Source organism: Oryctolagus cuniculus, chromosome Y, assembly GCF_051225735.1.
Source record: "Oryctolagus cuniculus isolate XC-2025 breed Fujian yellow rabbit chromosome Y, ASM5122573v1, whole genome shotgun sequence".
NCBI lineage: Eukaryota > Metazoa > Chordata > Mammalia > Lagomorpha > Leporidae > Oryctolagus > Oryctolagus cuniculus.
In genome coordinates, this window is record NC_142889.1 from 11,550,009 (window position 1) to 11,576,902 (window position 26,894).

At 38.4% G+C, this 26,894-nt stretch overlaps 1 pseudogene; it reads left to right on the forward strand.

Annotated features, from left to right (window-relative positions):
* The window catches only part of LOC149119231 (uncharacterized), a 216,358-nt pseudogene that overhangs the window by 66,941 nt on the left and 122,523 nt on the right, over window positions 1-26,894 (forward strand).

Below are 26,894 nucleotides of genomic sequence, written 5' to 3' on the forward strand. Positions count from 1 at the left end.
AATAACTGAAAAAATTTGTTCTAAAAAAACATCCCCAGCCTTCCTCTTCAGAAGTAGGGTAACTGGACACTCAATCAGTAGTTGCAACTGGTTCCTTTACTTTTATAAAAGAACAGACATTTAGTCATTCACCCACATAAGTATATAAATTTTCTTTTATTAACATAGGACTGGACTAGAGACCATGGTGGTAAAATGTCTCATGTTCAACTTTTGTTAAAGTTCAGGCAGCAAGATATATCTATATATAACAGCTTACAAATTCTGAGTTACTCCATATCTGCTATTGTTTCCTTGAATTAGGCCAAATGATTACAAACTTGGCTACCTTGGCTGCTTCATTTCTCTCTCTACACAACTGTCATAACACACCTATACTTTTGCACAATCATATTTTATAACATTGAAGGTTGTTGTAAAAGTGAAACAAAGAACTATCTTTTCACATCCTTAATTTTGTTTCAACTTTGAGCTCCATGTCTGAAATTTTTTTAACAAAGGCCCAGCAAATGATTTTTCTTCACTTTTGAGAAATTAGTGTATTTGGATCTATTAGTTAATGTGAATCCCACCTCTGAAAGTGAATCTATTTTGTTTCAGTAGAATCAGCAATTCATCTTTAACTCAGTAGGACTTTGGCTGATAAATCTAAATCTTCTGTTGCTCCTTCCTTTTGACTGTTTCTTCTCTTTGTATTTGTCATTTATTTTCTCCTACATTAGTTCATTCAAGACTCCTCATATCTTCTGTGAGGTCAGCTGGACTATAATTTAAAGAGATAAGGCAGAAAACTCTCCTAAATTCTTTCATATTTTCCTGGATTAAAGGTGAGTATGTAGATAAAATATTCAATGGGGAAATGTGAATAAACATTATAAAAATAACATTTCTAATACCAAGGCTACTTTTGAGGGACCTGAGGTAATATTTAGGGTTCAATAATTACTTTGTGGAGTAGTCTTGAAATATCGTATACTTGTACATTAGGAAAGTGCCTTCTCCCAGATAGCTCAGTATTCAGCAATGTTTGTACAGAAAACTTTCCTTCCACTTGCAAGTTTTCACCATCCAGTCTCTTACAATTTGCATAATATGGAAAAGTATGTAACACGTGACAGCAAGAGTAAGCCTTAGGCTGTGAAATTTGCACCTCACTCACTAATATTCTTGCAGAACTCTCAGCCTGTATCAATATTTCAAAGTTATATCCAGGTGTCCACCTGCTACTTATGTCGTACCTCAAAAATGTGATGACTCCTGAAATTCTCTAATTTCTTTGTATTGAAATATTTTCAGACATTGATTTACTTATTTTAAAAATAGGAAATAATGAGTTACATAGGTGTGCAGTAATATTTCTCTGGCTTGGAGCAAAATGGAGAAGAGATATTTATCAGGGTGATTTTGAAAATGAATTATTCCTGTTTAAGTGACAAGCCTACATTAGCTCCCCTAATTTGGACTGAAGTCACACATAAATAAATTTTAGCTGCTATTAATAAATGAACTTAATTCACTCTTTCTGTACATGACAGTTTGTTGTTTGTTTATTTGGAGTTTTACTGTTTTCAGGATTTTTAAAAATTTGTTTTCAAGGGTTCTTTGGGGAGGGGAATGTTTCTTTTATATTTTCAATTTAAAATTTTAATTAATTTTTAACAGATTCAATATAGTTTATAGATAAAATTATGAGAATAAAATGATATTCCCTTCTTCTCTCCCTGTCCACCTCCCTCCCCCTCTCCATCCCACCATCCTTCTCTCTCCCTTTCTTGCTTGCTTTCTCATTTTACACTTGGAGATAACATATTTTAAATTTACATAACAATAAAAGGCTTACTTATTCACCAAATGAGAAGTTTAACAAGTAAAAAGCAACATAGTTTGGCAAGAATATAAGCAATGGCTATACACAGTAATTGAATGGAAAGAAGTGACCATTTCACTTATGTAAAGTGCATTTTAAAGCAATCACAGATCATGAAACTATAGTAGTATAATAGTCCTAACCACTGGTTTGGCAAAGCTAAAAAGCAACATTTTATAAAATTATATTTCCATCAATACTGATACACACAGGTATTTCTTGTTTTGTTTTTATTTGTTTGATGGGCAGATTTTTTTAGATAGAAACTTCTAGCAAATCCCTCCACCCCACTCCAATCAACCTTTCTGTTTCTGCTTTAAAACATAATGCAAAAAAATCCACAAACCCTGCTCTCTGTACCCAAACCCTTCTATCAGGAAAGCTAGTCTACCTGTGAAGTCTCACACTGTCTTTGTAGCCAGATAACAGTAACAATGACAACAATAATAAATAGAACAAGACAATTGGAAAGTACTATTGGTGTTTACCAACTGATGTTTTTGTTTTGTGCAAGCTGCATGGAAAGGGCAGGAACCTGCGTATTTCAGGGCAGCACTTGAACCCCAGAACCCACTGTGGTCATGGAACCAGAGACACCTGGCCCCCCTTCAGAATTCCACTCCAGCCAAGACCTCCACTGCAGTTCACTGGCAATGCTGTGTCTCCTGGATGCTGCTGCCACATCTGTCACACCCACACTTCCCTGCCTCTCCAGACTCTCCTCCCTTAGTGCTCTGGAGTAGAGGAGGAGAGGCACCCCAGGCAGGATGGCTAAGAGTTGGGATATGGAAACTGTGGCCTCATTCTGGCCCCAGGAGCCTTGCCTCCTCATGATCCTGTGTAGGGGCAGGGTGAGCTGGTATTTGCCCTTCCTCTTTTCTTCATCTTTCTTTTGAAAGATGGGTTGTTGACCAGAATTGCTTGTCAATGCTTTCAATAGGATGGAAAAACTTGGTCTAGCCATGGAAGTGGAGGGAGACCAGCAACCAAACAGATGTGGTTTCTGCTCTTGTATATTATTTTTGAGTACTCACAAACTCCATGGTGGAGGCTGTCTCTTGCCAGAAAGTGCATGTTGGGGGCCCTCACCTGCCCTCACATTGAAGCCTCTGTGTCTCGGCCTCAAGACCCCCAGATTCCTTGTGTATTCATACTCGCTTCTCTGCCCTGCCTCATTGCTCCTTGTTTCATCGCCCCTTTCTGATCTGTGTTTACCATATTTTGTGAGCTGGCCTCTGCCTGAGAAAACACCCTGTGCATTGGAAAATACAGGGGAGAACAGAAAAACATATATTGCACTTCAATAAAATTAAAATTTTGTGTAACAAGTGATTCTATAAACAAACCAGAAACACAGTTCACAGAATGGAAGAGTACACAGGGATACTTAAGTTCATGGAGAGGATGTGTATTATAAGAATAATGTATGTGGATTACAAAGTACCAAAATAAATCCACCTTTTAATTCCATCTTCCACACATTTTAAAGTACTGTCTTACCTGGAAATTATATACTGATAAGGAATTAGTACCTAGTACATAAAAAGAACAATCACTACCCAACAACAACAAAAACCCTGAATTTAAAATGGAGAAAGGTTCAGAATAAACTTTTCTCCAAAAAACATTCACAGGTTGCAAACAAGTTCTTGAAAAGATGCTCAGAATCATTCATCACAAGTCTATTTGTGAATTCACATCCATATAAATTACTATAATAAAAATTAAAAATCATTGGCAAAAATCATGGAGAAATCTGATGTTTGTATATTGCTGGTAGTAATGTACAATAGCACAGCCACTGTGGAAAATAATTTTTCAGATTGTTCTTCAAAATTCAAACACAGAATTAGATTGTTCTTCAAAATCCAAACAGAATTGTCATGCAATCATGTCATCCAACTCCTTAGTATATACTCAAAAGAATGACAAACATTTTTATATAGACATTCCTGGATGTGTGATTCTCAGGAGCCAAAAGTGGAAAACAAGCCAAATGTGAATCAGCTGATGAGCTGACGCAGTGGAAATTGGCAACAAAGAGCAAGTTAGTGCTCATCCATCACAAGCTGTTGAGCGATCCATCCATTGATGAAAGATCACATATTAGATGATTTAATTTATATACCATACCTTGGATAGACTAATATATTCAAATGCATTCATGGTTTCCAGGAGTTAGTGGGAGGGAGAAATAGAGAATGATGGATAGTTGGTATAGTTTGCCAATGATATTGTAAAATGCAGTAAAATAATAGAACGTTGTTCCCTTATTGTATTAGAGTGGTCCATTTAAGATTTTTTTAAATGAGATTATCTAAATAATGCAAATTTAGGTCATATTTATGAATGGAAAATTTTCTGTCATTTGATTTCCAATTAGAAGTATTAACACTTGGCCAAGACCAAAATTTCTTCTTTTGTAAACACACACAGATTCTACTTTCCTCAACTCTCATTTTAAAAATGTTGTTAAATGCTTTGAGAATGATTTATCACCAACAATCTTGTCTTTATTTCCTTGATGATAAGATGATTTAATGAGAAAGATGAGTTGTCTTGCATAAAATAGAAAAGGCTTTCTTCATGCTTGCTACAAACTTGGAGGTTCTTGGTTTAGAGTCAGATGCTCACATTTACACCAGGTCTTCTGTATCTTTAAATACATGTGCAGATACTTCTTTTTTTATTTTTTGACAGGCAGAGTTAGTGAGAGAGACAGAGACAAAGGTCTTCCTTCCATTGGTTCACCCCTCAAATGGCCACTATGGCCAGTGTGCTATGCTGATCCAAAACCAGAAGCCATGTGCTTCCTCCTGGTCTCCCATGCGGGTGCAGGGACCAAGCACTTGGGCCATCCTCCACTGCATTTCCAGGCCACAGCAGAGAGCTGGACTGCAAGAGGAGCAACCAGGACAGAACCAGTGCCCCAACCGGGCCTAGAACCTGGGGTGCTGGAGCCACAGGTGGAGGATTAGCCTAGCGAGCCACAGCACCAGCCTGCAGATACTTCAATAAGTTATTCAGACACATATATACTGGAACTAATAATCCTGGACAAAGCATTTTTAAAATTTTATATATTTTGAGAGACACAGAGAACACACACACACACACACACACACACAGATGAGAGGGAGGGAGGGAGGTGAGTGGAGAGAGAGAGAGGGAGAGAGAGGGAGAGAGAGAGAGAGAAAAGAGGAAGAGGAAAAAGCATGCAGATAGAGAGCACCCATCAATATGTTCACTACTCCAATGTCAACAGCAGCCAGGTTAGGCCAGGCTGAAGCTGGGAGCCATGAACAACTCCCAAATTAGTGGCAAGATCCACCTACATAAACCATCATCTGCTGAATCCCAAAGTGTGCATTTAGCAGGATGTTGGAATTGGAAGTGGTGCTTTACGTGGGTTATGCACATCTCAACAAACTTCTAAAAGTCTGCTTCCATGTAAATGGAATGTCATTTTTAAAATTTTTAAATGTAAGACATTTTTAAAAACTTAAGACTCACAAAACATTGTTAAATTATTGATATTAATCCAAGAAGTTGCTAAGCTTTGACCTCATCATGTAACTTGCTTGTGGCCCAGTGATTTTTGCAAAAAAAAGAAAATATTTGTAGAACGATTTAAAAAGTATTACTGTTACTAAAAAATGTTACTGTTGAGAATGATATTGATAAATCTTTTTATTTATTTGAAAGGCAGAGAGAGAGAGAGAGACTTCCATCTGCTGATTCACTTCCCAAATGGCCACAATGGCCAGGGCTGGGCTAAGTCAAAGCCAGGATCCAGGAGCTGCTTCTGGGTCTCCCATGTGTTTGCAGAGGCCCAAGCACTTGGGCCATCCTCCACTGTTCTCCTATGCTATTAGAAGGGAGCTGGATCAGAAGCAGAGCATCTGGGACTCAAAAAGGCACCTATTAAGGATGATGGTGCTGTAGGGAGAGGCTTAATCTGCTATGCCACAGTACTGACCATGAGAAATGATACTGGAAAATAGAAGTTCTGGGGGCAGGCATTTTGGCATAGCAATTTAAACCACTGCTTGTGGTGTCTGCATCCAATATATGGAATGCCTGCAATTTAGTTTCACCTCTGCTTCCAGTCAAGGTTCCTCTAAATGCACTTTGGGAAGCACCGAGTGATAACTCAAGTACTTGAAACCCTGGCGCCCATGTGTGAGACCTAAATGGAGGTCCCAATGCCTGGCTTCAACCAGGGCCAGTCCTTGATGTTACAGACTGTTGAGGAGTGGACCAGGAGAAAGATATCTCCTTCTTTCTATATTTTTTTCTTTTGAAATGCAGTTTTAAATTTATGTTATATTTAACAGATTCAATATGATATACATGCAAATCTAACAACACAACAATATAACCTTCTTCCCTCTTTGTCACCCTCCTTCCTTCTTATTTTTTCAGTTTTTGAGACAACATATTTTAAATTTACATTACAGTAAAAAGGGTTAATACATCACTGAGTAAGAAGTTTAACAAGTAAAAAGCTAAATGTCCCTAGATTAATGGGAATATAAATAATGGCTATGAGCAATTATTGAATGGAAAAAAATGGCCATTTCACTCCAATATAGTAAATGTTTAAGTGATCATAGATCATTCAAACTACAGTAGCACAACATTCTTAACCACTGGTTTTATAAATGTATAAAACAGTTTTACCAAATTATATTTGCAGTGATACTGATACACACAGACACTTCCTTCTTTTTCATTTGTTTTTAAAATTTTCACTCCCACATGTAAGGTAGAACCTGTGTATTTTTCTTTCCAGGTCCAGCTTATTTCCCTCAACATGATGTCTTCCAGGTGCATCCATTTTGTTGCAAATGGTAGAATTTCATTTTTTATAGTTAATATTCCATTGTGTATACATACCACATTTTCTTTATCCACTCATCTGATGATGGACAACTTGGTTGGTTCCAAATTTGGGTTACTGTGAACAGTCTTGCAGTTAACATGGTGGTTCAGGTATCTCTTTTATACATTGTGTTCAAGACTTTTGGGTGTATACCCAGTAGTTGGATTGCTGGATCATTTGTCAAGTTTATTTCTAGTATTTCCACACTGTTTTCCTCAGTGGCTTCACTAGTTTACATTCCCACCAACTGTGTTTAAGTATTCCCTTTTATCCACATCCTAACCAGCATTTATTAGTCTCTGTTTTTAGCCATTCTAAGAAGAGTGAGGTGATATATCATTGTGGTTTTGATTTGAAATTTCCTGATGGCTAGTGATGTTAAGCCTTTTTTATACATTTGTCAGCCATTGATATTTCTTATTTTGAGAACTGTCCATTGATGTCCTTTAACTACTTCTCAGCTAAATTGGTTTTCTTTTGTTGTTAAATTGCTGATATATTTGGGTTATATTTTGGGTTATTAATTAATTTGGGTTGTAAGTGAAGGACATTTATACATAGACTATGTTCATTATTTTAGCATGTATTTATATATTTAGATGATAACTCTAATTGATTTATCTACTTCACTGACTTTCTAGTTTGCCCTTACAGACACTATCTTGTCTTTCTGTCTTAAATTATTTTCTCCAAGTGCTTTTTCATTTTTGCGTAACTTTCTATTATCTTTTCCTAATTTTTAAAACTTTCTTTACTGGTTTTCTTGTTATTTGTGTTCTACTATATTTTTTCATTTCTTCCAGTTAATATTCCCCATTTTTCTATAGACAGAATAAGATCACATTGAATTTTAAGATTTTAATCAATCTTGGAGACTAATGAAACAGTATTTATTATTTCCATCTGCATTTAACATATGATTCAAGTGGTTGTTCAAATTAAGCACCCGAAATTTAAAGCCCATAATGATTTATCTGGATACAATAAGTGGCAGAAATTAGGTATAATCCCAAGTTTCTTCTTTATAAGTCTGCTACTCCTCTTTGTAATTATACAGAAAAGAAATTTGTCTAGTGTTCACACTAGATGAATAAAAATGGAAGAAGCAGTTGAACCCAATGGAAGGAAGTTTAAGAAGAAAAGGACAGATTTGAAGAGGAACATTATTGGCATGGATAGGAAAAATGCTTTAAAATGTTCTTTCTCCCTTTTTATTTATTGTTATTATTTTTTATTTCTTTTTTGTTGCTGTTCTTTACTTTCTGTGTTCCTTTCCCCTCTTTTCCTTTTATTTTTTCTATTTTCTCATTCTTTCATATCCTCTAAGCTTTGTTTTTTTTTTTCTCTTCATCTTTACTTTATAAATTTTTTTCTTTAATCTTATTTTCTTTCCTCCTTGTTTTCATTCTCCTTTTTCACCTCTCTCTCTCTCTCTCACACACACACACACACTTTCATTCACCTCTAGGTAATACAGTCTACTTCCTATGTATTGATCTTTAACTATATCAACCTCAGTAGACTTTCTGACTTTGATGCTGGAGGATATGATAGAATATAAAAAGATCAGAACCCTCAAACCTGATTTCTCTCCTTTGACTTGAATATGACTCAGGCTTACAATCCAAATGAAAGCTCACTTGGGTGGGAAAATGTGCTTTCCCTCTGGATCTCCCAGGACTAAACAAATGTCCCCAGGACCAAGTGCTATCTGCCTTCCCTCTTGCACACATTCCAGGCAGGGCCCTGGTACAAGAAGGAGGCAGAACTACATGAGACTCAGCTACACTGCCTTAGTTCACAGTCATGCTCAAGTTTAAATCCAGACTTCTAGGAATAGGACTTGAAGAAAAAATAATGTAAGCAGCCAGCATGAGATGGTCTCAGGGCTCCCCTCCCCCCTGCCCTTTCAAAAGGTGTGAATGTTCCCAACTTCAAAGGAAGACCCTGAAGAATTACACAATCTCTTAGCCTGTGGTGCCTTTTCCAGTTCTCCCCTTGCAGCCCATGCCAGTAACCACCTTTGCAGGACCTGGATGTGTCTTCATGTAACACAGCAGCAGGCAGTGGGATGGCCTTTTTCTTGGTCAGAAACACAAGTCATAACATTTGGCCTATATGAGCAGAGGGATATGCTCTGGGATACACTGGTCAATGAACCTGTGTACCATCTGAGTGGAAACATAGTACCTGAGAAACAATATTATGATTCTATTTGGGTTGTCATGTACACATCTATAAGCAGCAATTCAGGATGAGGAAAGGTAGCAACTCCTTAAGTCTAAGAAATCTGCTCTTCCACATTTCTTTCCAAATGTGTAACTAACTGTAAAGTAAATCATTAATTTATACATGTATTTATAAAAACATTGATACCACAAAGACAGTCATACTTTTTTTTAAAAAATCACTTCCGCTGATTAAAACACTATTAAATCAAACTTTTATTGCTATTATCCCATATAATTATAATTCCTATACTTTTCTTCATCCTGAATTATTTCCTATAGATGTATACTTGACAACCCAAATAGAATCATATTATTATGTCTCAGTTCCAAGCTGTAAAAAATACAATTCAACATATTTTTCTTTAATCCTCATCAAGACATTTACATACATATATACATCCATTTATAATATAAAATAATATTTGGCCATATAATGAATTGAAATAATCTTTGGGTTTTTAATTAGATTTTATTTCTTTGAAAGTCAGAGATACAGTGATGGAGGGAGCTTTAGAGAGAAAGATCTTTCACCAGCTGGTTCACTCTCTAGATGGTCACAGTAGCTACAGGTAAGCCAGGCCTGAATCCAGGAGTCAGGAACTTCTTCCAGTTTCAAACATGGGTAGGAGGAGCTCAAACACTTAGCCATTTTCTGTTGCTTTCCTGGGCCATAGGCAGAGACATGGATTGGAAGTGGAGTAGCTGGGACATGAAACAGTGCCCACATGGGCTGTTGGCATTGATGGTCACAGTGCCAGACCCAATCTTTGGGTTTTAGATACACTTAGTTTTAGAACCCCAAATGATGATTTCACTCTAAGCCTTAGGAAATATTTTATGCTATACTACACTGACTTAAATAAATGAATCATGCATATTAGTAAATTTTTACTATGCAGAAGCAATACAGTTAGCACATAATTACATTACTAATCATAGATTGATAATTATAAATTTAAGAAAAGTCCTATGGCCATATATGGAGATGAATAAGTCAAGTCTAAGAATCATATTTGTGGGCATCTGGCCAATAGTTAAGAAACCAGTTAGAATGGCTTCATCCCAAATCAGAAAACCTGGATTTGATTCCTGCAAGGGGCTCCTGATGGCAAATTCTTGTTATTGTGCTCTCTGGGAGTGAGCAGGTGATTCTGAGGTGGCTGATTCCTTGCTGCACATATGGCAGACCAAGACTGGTCTACTGGCTCCTGGCTGTATCCTGGGACAGCATTGGCCAGTGAAGTCATTTTGCGAAATAACTATTAGATGGGATATCTCTCTTCCTTTATCTCACCAATCTAAAATAATTTTTAAAAAATGAAAGAAGTATGTTTCATGTTTTAACATCAGTAAAAATTATGCTGAAAGATGTAAGTAGCAATGGACAGTTCTCAGAATTCCCAGGTGATTATCTCCCTCTTCTAATCCTAATGCAGATATCATGTCTATAAAATGTAGTTAATCATTCATGAAAAAATGTGAACTGTTCATGTTAAATACATACACATTCATGAATTAAATACATGCTCATGAATATTCAACAACTAAAAGCAATAGCAAGAAAGAATTACAGATGTTTGAAGCAGTTAAAGAAGGATAAGTTGGGGCAGGCATTATGGTGCAGCAGGTTAATCCACCACTAGAGACAACTACTTCCCATCTCAGAGTGTCATTTTGAGTCCTAGAAATTCTGTTTCCAACCCAGCTTCTTGATAATGTAACTCACAATGAAGTAGGTAATGATTTAAGTACTTGAGTTCCTGCCATCCATGTGGGAGACCTGGATAGAGTTTGAGGTTTTGACTTCAATGTGACTCAAACTCAGCTGTTGGAGGCATCTGGGAGTTAACCAGCAGATAGAAATGAGATCTCTCTCTCTCTCTCTCTCAATTCAAATAAATAATTGAGAAAAGAAGAACAAAAATTATAAAATAAGTCTTTCTAGGAATAGTATCAGAAATAAATGGATATCATATTTGGATCTATCCACTATAGTTTTTCTAATAGCCTTTAAGCATAAGGAAAAGTTTTGTATGAACTTTTATAAAGGCATAAGACACAAAATCAACATATGAAAGCAGAAGTATATTTATACACCAGTAATGATCTTAATGAAAGAAAAATCAAGAAAGAAATTGTATTCATAATAGCTACAAGGGTTATATACTCAGGAATAAACAACTAAATAATTGAAAGAGTTACACAATGGAAAATATGAATTATTGATGAAAGAAATCATCAAAATCACAAAATGAATTGGAAGAATTAATGTCATTAAAAGTCCATAGTCTCAAGCCGGCGCCGTGGCTCAATAGGCTAATCCTCCACCTTGCGGCGCCGGCACACCGGGTTCTAGTCCCGGTTGCCCCTCTTCCAGGCCAGCTCTCTGCTATGGCCAGGGAGTGCAGTGGAGGATGGTCCAGGTGCTTGGGCCCTGCACCCCATGGGAGACCAGGAAAAGCACCTGGATCCTGGCTCCTGCCATCGGATCAGCGCAGTGCGCCGGCTGCAGCGGCGGCCATTGGAGGGTGAACCAACGGCAAAGGAAGACCTTTCTCTCTCTGTCTCTCTCTCTCACTGTCCACTCTGCCTGTCAAAAATTAAAAAAAAAAAAGTCCATAGTCTCCAAAGCAATTTACAGGTTCAATGCAATCCCTGTCAAAATAACAATATTAGAATTAGAAGAATTAATTAGAAGAAACAGTGCTAAAATTCATATAGAACCATAGTCATAGGATAGCCAAAGTGATCCTGAGGAAAAAAGTCAATTAGGTTCTGAGGAGCTGCAGAGGGCAAGAAGCCCAGCATCCCAGGTTACTGCAGGCCCTGCAGCTTGTGAGTCCCAGAAAGCAAGCACTCTGATCAGCCCCAGCCTTCAGTAGCCCACCCCTCACACCCAAATTTGTATCCCTGTTACCTGTTCTTGTCTCCAGCTGCTACACCACTTTCACCAAGCAAACAGGAGCGACTGCCCTTGGTCTGCTTCACCAGCCTTGGCACCTTTGTGGTAACCAGTGATTTAATCCTATTTGTTGGCCTATGCCTTGGCTCAATAGGCTAATCCTCCGCCTCTGGTGCCAGCACACCAGGTTCTTGTCCCGGTTGCCCCTTTTCCAGGCCAGCTCTCTGCTGTGGCCAGGGAGTGCAGTGGAGGATGGCCCAAGTGCTTGGGCCCTGCACCCCATGGGAGACCAGGAGAAGCACCTGGCTCCTGGCTTCAGATCAGCGTGAAGTGCTGGCTGCCACGCGCCATTGGAGGGTGAACCAACGGCAAAAGGAAGACCTTTCTCTCTGTCTCTCTCTCACTGTCCACTCTGCCTGTCAAATAAATAAAATAAAAAATAAAATAATCCTATTTGTCATTTTCACACCTGATGGAGGAGCTGAAGAGAAACTTGCCCTTCTGAAATGGGAAGGTAAAACCTTCATTGCCGAGACTTCTGGCCACTCTCACCGCCTCTCAAGCCTAAGGATAACCCTGTAGATGAACGACTGGTTTCCAGTCGACCTCCCAACAGGGCGTTTCCAACCTCTGAGTGCACAATCTCTGTAACCAAGCAACACTCCAGAACACAGGTGCACATGCGCCCTCTAGCGGTCAATGGCTGAGCGTGCACACAGAAGTTTGGAGGCAATGGGTGCTCCATATGCACTTGCAAGGTTTCTATCTCTCAAACAGGATGGATTTTGTTGCTTGCAAATGTCAGTGGAATTTGACTGAGTGTTGAGGTCATTGTAGGAAAGTAACACTCGTGCCTGTGGGAAAGCAGTCTGTACTGGACCAGGACTACAGTGGAGTGCAATTTCAGGATGCCAAAGGCCTAATCTAAGTAAACTTTTAAAATCCTTCTCTCTAAATCCCCTTATTGCTCTTTATTCCCCCTCCATGTCCCTTTGAGTCCTAGTTGGTTTCAATGGGGCTTTAACAGTTGGTAAAGCAAAATCATTTTGTGTGATTTCAGAAACTGTGACCATGTGTGTCAACAAGTGTGAACTTGGGACAAGAAATCAACACAGATTTTCCAGAAGTAATGAAACCACCGTTCTTTGTGCCTCTTACTCCTCTCATTTTGCCCATTTGAGTTTTTGCTATTATTTCCCTTAACTGAATCTTTAGTGAATCCACACTTGAATTTGGAGCATCATGTGGTGTTTACAAATTTTTGTAAAGTGGCTGTTTACTTATCCCAAACACTTCATGTTTTGATGGTATGTTACAATGCCACTTTAACCTGAAATATCTAAGTATGCCTTTTTTGTTTCTGGCTTTTACAGTGTGTTCTATTAAGCGGTCTGCTTCTCTTTTTTTTTCTTCTAATCCATGAACATTTTATTCCATCACCAACCACTGTGCCCCATCTAAGCAACAGTCCATAAGTCATCAATCAATTACAATCCAGTTGTAGAATGATCTGAGGCATTTACAGTATTTTTAAGTTTGAGGAAACAGAAATCAAACCGAAGAATCTCCAAATCCTTTGCCCCAGTCAATACAAGTAATGCAGCAATTTTATGTGTATTACATGTCCGATACTCCAGAGGGACTCCACAGCTCGGGGACAAAACCCCTACATGACCAGGCTATGAAATAAGCTGATGACCTCCTCCTCCCTGCTGTGACTGACCCACAAGGGAGAAGGGAGTTCAGATAGCTTGTCAATGCTGGGGAATGCATAGAAGCAGGAAGTGTTTCTGGAATCTGGAAAAGCCTGCTGTAGACTGAACACTTGAGAGGAACAGAGGATGACCGCTGCGCACTGGTACCACCAGGCCAAGTCTACCATGGGCACAGTCCCAGTAGATGGACGCCCACACCGGATAAAGTTCTCAGGACCCAACACAGTTCACAGAGCCTGCCACATTATGTCTGCATGGAGGTTCTTCTTGGAGGATTGTCCTGGGCTCAAGTTGTAGCCTGAGAATCCCTAGATGTACCTGGTGTACGAGACGGAGCCATCAGAAAAGCTGCACATCTGGCCCAGTTCCTCTGCATTACTGTTGGAGAACAGCTGGTAGAGGCTGCAGGGCATGCAGTGCATGGACATACAACCCTGCCAGTTGTGCCTGGTCGAAAGCTGCTGGTACTGTCAGTCACACACTTGCTGATGTGCAGTTTGTGCAAGCACCAGGATCCTGGCCTGGCCCTCAATGACTACTGGTGGCAGAGGCCAGGGCCACAGCAGCCTCCTGAGCAGGCACCCCGGGGCTTTGCTGCTAGGGAGCAAGCACCATGTAGGTAGGCTCTGGCTTCAGGAAAGCTATTTTGGTGGTGCTGTGGTTCATCAGGGCAGACAGCAGAAGAGCCAGCACTGCTCTCCTCATGAGAAATCCACTCATCTTGGACCTGGCTCTTGGTACCCAAGGCCACTGGCCAGGAAAGCAGAGCACAGGGCAAGTGGCCCATGGACAGCCTGAGAACATGCTCAAGGTGGTGCAGCCTGCTCAGCCTGCCCCAGAAAAGGTGACACCCAGATTATCAGTGCACCTTAACTCACTCACCTCTGAAGTATGCAGTATGTTGGTGTGAGTGTTTGGAACATTGCTTAGGATACCATGTGGGATGTCCACATCCCACATAGGACTGCCTCGGTGCTTGGATCAAGTCTAGGCTCCTATTTTTCCTGGCCCTTTCCCAGTTGTTGCTGTCACTTTGGGAATGGGCCAGTGACAGGATGATCTGACTCTCTGTCTCTGTCACTCTCTGCAATTAAAATAACATGAAAGGAAATAAAATATTAAAATTTTAAATGGACAGTATTTTAAAATCTGTTACAGTTAGAAAACTCCCACCTTTTTTTCCCTTTCAGGATTCTCTTGGCAATAATTATTATTATTTGAGGTGAATTTTTAAACCTGTACAATTTTTTAATCTATATAAATTTAAATAGAATATGCTTTGGGATTTTTATTGTGATTAGGTTAAGAACAGTATTTTAACTGTACACCCAAATGTTGCCTTCCCCCTACTTTTTGTCTTATTTGTTTCTTAAAACCTATTTGAGAGACAGAGTGGGTTTTCCTGCATTTTCAGGAAGCAAGCCAGGGAATCTTGTACCTAAAAACAATTTCTCTAACTCCCTTCTCTGATGTATTTGTTGTCTAAATGTCCATAGTACATGATTTAGCACATTTAGCACATTACTCTGTGATCTTCTGATACAACATCCTTGGATAGAAGGGAGAACAATGTGAATTGGGCTTAGAGGAGTAGTATTTGAATTATAACTCTTTAAGTGCTAGTAGTGAGCTGCTGAAGCCTGTTTATTCATATATGAAATGGCTGTAGCATCCCTAACTCATGTAGTATGGGATTAACAGTGATTGTGTTTGTCCAAGGGAAATTGGATAATAAAATGATTTTTTTCTTTAGTTGACATGAAGATTTGCCTTAATGGGGCCATCATTGTGGCTTAGTGGTTTTGTCACCAGCTATCATTTGGGTGCCATTTTGAGTCCTGATTGTTCCACTTCTGATCCAGCTCCCTACTAGTAGTACTAAAGCCCATCAGTCTGGGTTTGGTTTTCTAGGAAGGTATTTCATTGATCTGATCAGATTTGTTTGCTTCTTGGAGAAATGGATTTCTAACACTCTAACACATATTCCTATGGTTTTTCTGCTCATCTAATGTTTTTATGTTTGTTTATAAGAGGAAAATTCTGTTGGGCTTGGATAGGAATGGGTTCAATAACCTTCTCCCTGAGCTACCACCAGGGGATAGATAAGTTTATAAGGTCTACTAAGACCAGTGTCTTGACTTCTGAATTCTGTCCTTGTGTCCCTGAGACCTCTTTCTTTCACTTGATCTACCCAGACTCAGAGGGCTTTGGCTTACTCCTGGCCAGATGTTTTCCCTTGGTCAAACTGTGAAGATAGAAAGTTCACCCATCTTTACAGATTTTTGACTTCCCATGGGTCTTTTTCAGGCTAGCAACACATGTTTTCCACCCTAAACACCTGCTTCCTTCATGTTTCTCACCACCATGGTAATGTGTGCATCTATCCTCTGGTGCAGTTTCACCAGGGACAACTTAAAATTGCAATGGCCATTTTGAGAGACCTTTGGACATCTCCAAAAGAGGTACTTTGAATCAATAAAGCACTGTGGCCCGGCAGGTAAGGTTGCCACCTGCAGTGCCAGCATCCTATATGGGCACCAGTTCAAGTCCCGACTGCTCCACTTCTGATCCAGCTCTCTGCTATGGCCTGGGAAAGCAGTAGAAGATGACCCAAGTCTTTGAGACCCTGCACCCATGTGGGAGAGCTGAAAGAAGCCCTTGGCTCCTGGCTTAGGATCGGCACATCTCCAGCCATTGTGGCCATCTGGGCAGTGAACCAGCAGATGGAAGACCTCTCTCTCTCTGCCTTTGCCTCTCTGTAACTCTTTCAAATAAATAAATAAATCTTTTTTTAAAAATTCAGAGGAAACTTCTTCAGCAGACTATCTTGTTTGTCTAAGAGAGATCATTTTGTTTAATGTAGAAGATATAACCTCTTCAGTTTACATATTTGGGGTTTAATAAATGCTAGCTAGCTATTTAATTATAACTTGATAGAGTTGACAAAGATCCATGTAATGTCAAAAGCAGCTATTTTCCACTCCCTTGTGGGTGCATATGTTTCAAAATCTGTATTTCTACATGTTAACATTCTTTTTTTTTATTTAATTGGGTTGTTTGCTTTATAGTTGTTTCATGGTATTTTTTTTAACTTTTACTTAATGAATATAAATTTCCAAAGTACAGCTTATGGATTACAATGTCTTCCCCTCATAACATCCCTCCCACCCGCAACCCTCCCCTTTCCCATTCCCTCTCCCCTTCCATTCACATGAGGATTCATTTTCAATTCTCTTTATATACAGAAGATCAGTTTAGCATACATTAAGTAAAGATTTCAACAGTTTTCTCCCACACAGAAACATAAAGTGAAAAATAATAGATGATTTTTTAAATGATGATGAAATCAGATCAGACCTATTGCCATGTTTAATCCCAGTGAGAGTCAAGTTGGGAATTGCTAATTTCTTCTTCTTTTTTTTTTTTAACAGAAAATCAGTTTAGTATACATTAAGTAAATATTTCAACAGTTTGCACCCCCATAAAAACACAGAGTGAAATATACTGTTTGATGTTAACATTCTTTTTGCAAAAGAAACTTAAGTAGCCTTTTACAGTGATAACTGTAAATTCGATTGTAGCTGACTCCCTCTTAATTTTTTCTTCTGTCCACTTCTTTTTTTTCTTTCTCATGAACTTTTAAAGATCAATATGTGAAAAATGCATTTGTTGTCATGAATACACTTTGGGAATACAGTCCAGATAAATTTATCTAAAAGCAAAATTTAAAGTAAGTAACATTGAGGGTATGCTGTTTCCTAGGCATCATTGTAGCCATGAAAGAAACAGAAGTTAAAAAAAGAAAAGAAGGTGGAGGCCCTCAGTAAAGTGGTTAAGATGACACCTGAGATGTCTAAATCCCTTATCAGAATACCTGTGTTGGAGTATAACTCCTCTCCCACCTCCATCTTCCTGTTAATTCACACCTAGGGAGGGAGCCTATGATGTCTCCAGCCCCTGAGTCCCTGCCACCTGGATTGAGTGTCAACCTCCTGACTTCAGCCTGGGTCTTGTGGGAATTTGAAAAGTGAACCAGTAGGTGGACGATCGCTCTGTCTTTGTATCTCAAATACATTAATTAAATAAAAATTATTAAATGAAATTTAAAGCATATCTTTACAATTGTATTCAACTAATGGAATGATAATAATGGAGATCTTTAAAAGGCTGTAATTTCATGAAATGCAATGCTATGAATCATGACAACTCAGTGATAACCAAGTTGGAATTTCCAAATTCTCAGCTAATTTTAAGAACTTAGTTCTAAGTTAATTAAAAATAATCTTTGGGTGTTTTTACTGTTCCAAAGGAAAAGAAAGTAAATACACTCATTTACACTGACTTTTTAAATGACAGTATGATAAGAAAGCATGCAATTTTTTTGGAAAATATTATATAGGTGTGTATATATATTATATAGATATATATACTTATATACATATTTATTTTATCATATATACATAATTAAGTTTTCAGAGGAGATATATATCTACTTCTTGCTTGTGAGATGAAGGGAGCTTTGCTTAACAACACTGTAGCTCTGTTTCCTCAATTGTAAATGGAGATACATAGCATGTGACTCCTAAAGCTGTTTTAAAGAATAAATAAATAATTACCTTCAGGGCACCCAGAATGCTGACACCAAGAAGGAGCTCAAAGAATATTTGCTGTTATCATAAGGAGTAGTACTGTGTTTCTGCATTTTCTTGCTGTTTTTCCAGTTATAATAGAAGATTGAATTTCAATTCATCTGGTGTGGTTCATTTAAGCAGGTTAGGAAGCCTCTGGGAATAAATAGGAAGAGATCAGTTCCCCTCAGGAAGTTGGAAAATAATCCTGGAACTTGTTAATTAAAATCTTGCTAATTAACCTGCTTATCCATGGTCTATTAAATAATCAATGAAGTTTGCCACACAAGTAAAGGCCTTGCCAAATGTCTCCTTTTCCCAATTCTCCTGACCCAGCTCTAACTTCTAATGGCCTCACCTAAGAGACACAAACTTCTAAATTCTTCCAAATCTGATATAGCCTCTTCATCTCATCATAGTGGTTGAGCACAGAGTACAGCTATGCTTTCATCCTAGAAAAGATCTCTAGTGCAGAAGATGGTCACATGTTGGTGTGATCAGCCTGTCACCTCCTTTCCTCCAAGCTGAGTAATGCCCAGGTGTTTGTCCCCAGTGTCTTCAACACTCATCTGCACTTCTGGATGAACCACACAAATGATCTGCATAGTCCTCTCTGTGAGCATGATTCCTGCTACAGAGATCTGCCCTGGCAACCAAAGAGTTCTGAGAGTGTGACTCTGCATCCAGAGCTTGCCCAGACCCAGGCTACACCTTGCCTCCTCCCAGGCAGTCACAGTGCTTTCACAGTCTCAGCACCCAGGGTTCCCATGTTCAAGGACTGCCAGAGGGTACACTCTGCCCCACTAGCCTGTTCTGCCCACACAGTGACTGAGGAGTTCCTGGAGCCACATGCCCTGTATTCTACCCTGGCAGATGGAGCCTCTCAGCCAGACTGTAAGTCAGTGGGGAATGTAAATTTTTCCCTCTGGCAAAATCCTTGGGTGACATGCATATGCAATACCTGCCAGCCACAGCCCCACTCCTTTCACAATTGTGCTGGGTGTGTACAAGTGTCCCAACTGGCAACATTTCCCTTTGGTTGCAATAGATTCTCCTCCAAGCCTATTGCAGGTTGAGCATGGAGGAGCTGGTGTTTACCTGATGACAAGGTGGAGACAGTAACCACCAATTTACTTAAAGTGCTGTGGTTGCCCCTGCCAACAGTTCTTACTAGTTGCTGTGAAACAGAGTAGTAGAATTCACTAAACTGTACATTAAATTTCTATGAAGCTACAAATGTTTGAGAAGTCATAATATTGTAAGTTGAAAATGTTATTTAAATCTGAAAATCCTATTATTCTGTACACTTTTGAAAAAGTTTCAAGATTTGGAAATACTTTGAGCAAAAACTGAAAACTTGAAAGTAGTTTACGTAAGCGCTTTTTGTGATACTATTTTTGAAAATTATTTCATGTTTTGGTGAATTAAAAAGCAAATATATATTGGCCAGCACCATAGCATGGGAGACCAGGAGGAAACACCTGGCTCCTGGCTTCAGATCGGTGCAGTGCACCGGCCATAGTAACCATTTGGGGGGTGAACAAACAGAAGGAAGAGAAACATGAGAAATCCATAGAGGAATTTTTGTTGGTAATTGTCATGAGACACATATGATGAAAGGCATTTAGTTTAAATTCTCATTTCTAATATTTCTAAGGAAGATCATAATAGAATATTACAAAAATTGTAGCTTTATAAAGCCCTATTTAAAGCATATCAGACATAGACAGTTGTGATAGAGAAGTAGATGTATTTCTAGCAAGCCAGGGTATTTTATGTTATTTGACTTTATATATATGTATATCAGAATATACATGAGAAGGGTGGCATTATCATGACATTTTAAAAACACATTTCCAGGAGAAGTCTTATAGATTTATATATATATATTTAACTTTTATTTAGTAAATATAAATTTCCAAAGTACAGTTTATGGATTACAATGGCTTTTCCCCCCATAACTTCCCTCCCACCCACTCCCCTCCCATCTCCCACTCCCTCTCTCATTCCATTCACATCAAGATTCATTTTCAATTATCTTTATATACAGAAGATCAATTTATTAGATTTATAATTATTTAAAATACAAAGTGGTGAAATGAAGGGATGGCATTATGGTGTCATGGGTAAGGCTGCTGCCTGAGATGCCAGCATTCCATATGGGCACCAGTTCTTGAACCAGCTTACTCAACATCCAATCTAACTCCCCACTAATGGCCTGGGAAGATCACCAGAAGGTGGCCCAAGTGCTTTGCCCCTGCTCTCCATGTGGCAGAGCTGGAAGAAGTTCCTGGCTCCTAGTTTTGGCCTGGACCATAGTTAGCAATAGCCATCTGGGGAGTGAATCAATGCATAGAAGATATCTTTCAATGTCTTCATCTGTCTTTCTGTCTCTCTCTCTGTCTCTCTCCCTCTTCTTTTTTCCCTATCTCCCTGTAACTCCTTCAAATAAATAATTATTTTTTAAAAATAAACACTAAAATGAAATATTCACCAGAACAATAAATTCAAGAAATACAAGAATGGCTTGGTTTCTTGTCTCAGAATTCATTAATTCTATGCAATTTCCAACTAAGCACAAAAAATAAAAACAGAATAGAAATACAGAAAAATATAATCCATCTATATGACTCTTTAAATGATGCTTGAAGCTCTACATGCACTCTTTAAATACGCAAAAACCCAGTGACAATTATTTTTTTATTTCCTATATTTGGTTCTGCATTCAATTATGACTGCCACCAAAAACTTGGTGTAGACTGAAGGTATTAATAATTATCAATTATTTACCATTATTATTCATCACCATATGCTTTTCACTTACCCTTATATCTGGATAGTGAGCAATCAATAAATAATGATTAAAAATTGAATGGAAAACTGGTTAATATTTCTAACTCTTTCAGAAGGTAACTAAAACCTTTCTTAAGGAATTTCTCTTGTGCTAGCAGATTCATATCAAAGATGTCAAAAGCCTGCTTTGAATATTATAGGCTTTATTCACTATTTGCTAAGTTGAGATGCAGGAAACCATAATTTAAAATTATATAATAAATTCAAAGGAATAATTCCTTTAGCAGTTCTTTGCAGAGAAATAATTTCTTCAGTCTGTTGGGGGCTGAGAGTGTAGAGGAATCACTGAGCCATATATTTCAAATAATTATTTAACATTAGTTTTATTATATTATCATATTTGAGACAAATTCCTATGCCATCATGTGTTCTGAACACAATAATAAAATGAACCACATATGTTCTTCAACACATGCTGGTTGTCATAACAGGAATATCATCACTTCATTACAGTGCAAGTATATGCTGCCTCCCTGAGCTTGCAGAGTGCATCTGTGAGTTACTGGCAGGGTGCCTTTCTCCCCATGGAGGCCCTATGCTGTGAGTATGTCAGAGTCCAACAGGACACTGGAAGTTCAAGCTTGCACTGGTTGAAAAGTTTATTTGTGTGAATGATTGAAGTGCATCTTTTGCAGTAAACAAGAGAGCAGGGAGAGAAGGATTCATATTATATTTGAAACTAATCCTTGGAGCTTGACACATTATCTTACAATATCAACATCCATTTGCTTAAAAAATCCTGGAAGTAAACCTCATCAATTTTTAGAATGTAAATAGAGAGTAATATAGTATGGTTGGTTGTATTTCAATGGTAGAAGCACTAGGAAATGCAGTAGGAGGAGGTTTGATGTATTTGAAGGTTGTTGGGAGGAGTAACCATCAAAGTAGGATGATACAGGGAAATTTTGTTTATCACTTTCTATTTTCCCATTGTTTTTATCACCTAGACAAAGTTCTAGCAAAAAAGCATATGTAATAATAGAGAGGTGGGAACAGAGAAGGTTCTAGTGGTCTGATTCCTTAATTCTGATGCAGTCAGTTGCCAGAGACTTGTTTGGTTTTCAGCCATGCAGCAAAGCAGCTGCCTTGGGAGACCTGGCACTAAATGCATCATGTCATCAGATTTTAGGGCCTGCAGCATTAATCAGGCATTTCAGCCAATGGTGAAGTTTAGGGAGCAGCCAGTTAGGACCTTATCCACAAGTTATGGTCCCAACTGATAAAAATAAGACAACAAATTTTATTTCAACTGTTGTTTCAAGCATTCAAGAAAATATACAATAAAAATATTAAAAAGTATAAAATAGGCATGATTGAAATGTGAATTACAAACAATAAAGATGGTTGCTTATTTTTTGAATTTTTTTCAGTTTATGAGTTTACTCAATTGGGAGTGCATCACTTCTAGGTTATTATACAATTCTTGATGATAGGTTTACTCATGTGGTGCCACTGCAAAAAAGGTAATAGTGAATGATTTCAGTCTGGAAAATGTCCTCTGGCATTCTGTATTTTGAGTGAACTTGAGTTGGTTGCTTGCATTTACTGTCTAATACACATACATACAATGAAATGCATGTTCTTTGGAAGTTTTCTGTAAGTCTTATGTGGGTAAGTACCAATGTATCTGGGATCATGAAAAATTCCACTTCACCCCCATTTCTATTTCTCCAGACTTATCCTCTAGGGGAAAATAACCAAGGAGTAGAGGAGTGAAGAGAGATGAAAAATTCAATGTCTGTGACTTGAAAAATAAACTACAGATGAATATTTTCTTTAGAAATTCATATGTATTGGAATCCCCTGATATGCTTCCAACTCCACCACTTGGGGCAAGTCAGCCTGAGCATGTCCCAAATTATACATCTCTTCCCTCTCCCATTCCCACCACCATGTTCAACAGGGATCGCATTTCAGTTAATTTTCAACACTTAAGAATAACTGTGCATCAATTACAGATCTAAACCAGTCATATTAAGTAGAACAGATAAAAAAACTACTAAGAGGGATAATGTATTTAGTTGTTCATTAACAGTCAGGGCTATGCTGATCAAGCCACCATTTCCCATAGTGTCCACCTCACTCCAACAGGTTTCCCTCTTGGTGTTCAGTCAGTCGTCACCGATCAGGGAGAACATATGGTATTTGTCCCTTTGGGACTGGCTTATTTCACTCAGCATGATGTGTTCCAGATTCCTCCATTTTGTTGCAAATGACTGGATTTCGTTGTTTCTTACTGCGGTATAGTATTCTAAAGAGTACATATCCCATAATTTCTTTATCCAGTCTATCGTTGATGGGCATTTGGGTTGGTTCCAGGTCTTAGCTATTGTGAATTGAGCTGCAATAAACATTAGGGTGCAGACCTCTTTTTTGTTTGCCAATTTAAATTCCAATTCAATCCCATCGAGGTGGCATGTACCAATGCCATCTCACTGTTCCAGGTGATCAGTTTCAGTTCACAGTTGGTCATGGTGAAGGGACTGGGAGTCAAAGGGAGCACATAGACAAGTCTAGTACCTGCTAACATAACTGATGGAGTAAATAAAGGGGAGAGTGATCCAACATGGGAAGTGAGATACTCAGCAGACTCGTAGAATGGCAGATGTCCTAAATAGCACTCTGGCCTCAGAATCAGCCCTAAAGGCATTTGGAGCTGGCTGAAAAGCTCATGAGAGTATTTCAGGCATGGAAAGCCAAGACACTCTGGCAAAAGATCTCTGCGAGTGAGATCCCAGTGGAAAGAACAGGTCTTCAAAGAAGGAGGTACCTTTCTCTGAAGGGAGGAGAGAACCTCCACTTTGACTATGACCTTGTCTAAACAAGATAAGAGTTGGAGAACTCAGAGGGCTTCCATAGCCTTGGAAACTCTTGACTGGAGCATAGGGAGATTACTGATGCCATAGACAGGAGTGTCAATTGGTAAAGTCAACAGCAGGAGTCACTGTGCACTTACTCCTCATGTAGGATCTCTATCCTTAATGTGCTGTACATTGAGATTTAATGCTATAACGAGTACTCAAACAATATATTTCACTTTGTGTTTTTATGGGGGTGCAAACTGTTGAAATCCTTACTTAATGCATACTAAACTGATCCTCTGTTAAAAAAAAAAAAAAAGAAATTATCAATTCCCAACTTGACTCTCACTGGGATTAAACATGACAATAGGTCTGCTCTGATTTCATCATCATTTAAAAAAATCATCTATTATTTTTCACTTTATGTTTCTGTGTGGGAGCAAACTGTTGAAATCCATACTTAATGTATACTAAGCTGATCTTCTGTATATTAAGATAATCAAAAATGAATCTTGATGTGAATGGAAGGGGAGAGGGAGTGGGAAAGGGGAGGGTTGTGGGTGGGAGGGACGGTATGGGGGGGAAGCCATTGTAATCCATAAGTCATACTTTGGAAATTTATATGCATTAAATAAAAGTTAAAAAAAGAAATTCATATGTAATACTTGAAACACTATTTTAAAAATCAGGTTCTTTTTCTGTTAACAATTCCTTCAACAATTCACTTTGCAGACCTTTCATTAATTTATCTAGAAGAAAAAATACATATAAAGCATCCTATTATTATATAAGGCACCATGTTTTGAACATCAAAGTTCACACACAGAAACATATGCATATAAAGCACATGTACACTATGAACTTCTGTATAATCACATGACACCAAATTAATCAGCTATTTAAATTGCTGTGTCATTGTTGCCTTGTAATTAAACTGTAAGATATTTTTATACAATTTAATGTAATTTGTCTAAATACCATGGCTCACAAAGGAACAATATTGTATTTATATGGCTTAGTGTGATGTAGACATTAATGTTCTATTCATAATTTTATTATAAGCTTTAGTACAATTATACAAAGAATGTAGAAAAGCAAATCTGTTGTACACGCTACTCCATGACAACAATTTCATCACATTAAAATATTTATTTATTTATTTATTTATTTATTTATTTTAAAGATTTATTTATTTGAAAGTCAAAGTTATAGAGAGGTAGAGGCAGAGAGAGAGAGAGAAAGAAAGAGAGAGGGAGGTCTTCCATCCAATGGTTCACTCCCCAGATGGCCACGATGGCCATGTCTGTGCTGGTCCAAATCCAGGAATCAGGATTCTCTTCCAGCTCTCTCACATGGGTACAGGGGCCCAAGAACTGGGGCCATCTCCCACTGCTTTCCCAGGTCATAGCAGAGAGCTGGTTCAGAAACAGAACAATCAGGACTTGAACTGGTGCCCATATGGGATACCAGCACTGCAGGAGGAGGCTTTACACTCCATGCCCCAGTGCTCTCCCCACAGTGGAGACTTTCATTGAAAATATGGAGTCTTTCACTGAAAATATAACTGAGCAAATCAATTTGTTAATATTGTTAATATATTTGGCCATATTAGCATATTTTAGAAATTATGTTTAAGATGTCACAGTGATGTGTTGCCAATAGAACAATGTATTTTTTGCTTTCAGATCATTTAGTTGTTCCATTAGCAAGGGTGATAGCAATGATGATACTTCCGGAATCTCAAGGAGAAATTTAAATGGAATTACTAGGAGAGACATTGCTTGTTATTGTAATATTATCAATATAAAGATCCTTTCAAATGAAAGGAAAAAAAGTCCATTGCTGGCAGGCTTTGAGGCTCATCAGATTTATCCCCACTAAACACAATTTGGAAAATAGATGTTGAAAGGGTAAGAACTGATTCCCACTGTGGTAAGGCTGCCTGGCATGGCCACAGTGGCTGTTGCTCAGGAGAATAGCAGGAGACAGGGCCAGCACCATGGTGTGATCATCCCCTATGAATAGTGGTTTGAGTTTCAGCTGCTCTATTTCTGATCCAGCTCTCTGAGAATGTACTTAGGAAAACAGCCAAATATGGCCCAATATTAGGGGCCCTCCATCAATGTTGGAGACATGGATGGATTTCCAGGGTTCTCGCTTCATTCTGTTGCAACCCAGGCTATTGCAGCAACTTGGCCAGTAAACCAGTAGATGGAAATGTGTGCTCACTTGTGCTCTCTCTCTCTCTCTCTCTCCTCTCTCCTGTCCTCTCCATCTCCCTCTTCTTTCCGCTTACTCTATTTCTCTGATTTTCAAATAAATGAGATATTTTTAAAAAAACTTAAAAAATATTTTTCTGATTCCTCCAGTTTTGACTAAATGTAGTTAAAAAAAAAGAGAGAGTGGAGACAGGTTGTTCATATCCATGTTTGACAAAGAGCACTGTCATGGAACTGTAGGGAGTTCACCAGTGTGTGGCAGTACATCAAAAATACCTCTGGATGATCAACAACAAGCAGCACAAAGAAGCACTTGAGGTTTGGGCTATAGGCTCTCTGACATGTCCCATGACATTCTCAGTTGAATGATTAACCAGAGATTGGCAAGGTCAGATAGCATTGTGACTTCATCCAATGCTGCATTGTCTTGAGATGGTTGATGGATATATTCAGACACTGCCATATGGATCAGGATGGTAGGATTCAGGTGTATAATCAGCAGTACCTTCTCATGGTCCTCATAATTGTATAACATCAGCCTTCTGTGATTAACCACATAAATATGTAAGAAACACTGAAATGCCAAATATCTTACCTTTAATGAAACAGAACACAATACTAAATTTTATATAGTTAATATCTGAGGACCTGTTAAATATGTGTATAGTTGATTCATGTTTCTGTAGTTCAGCAGTATTATGATAATGCAAATATTGCAGTTGTGATGGTATCATGATGAACACATTGGGTTCGGTAACTCTTTAATTGTGCCATTGTACATACTGCATTGTCA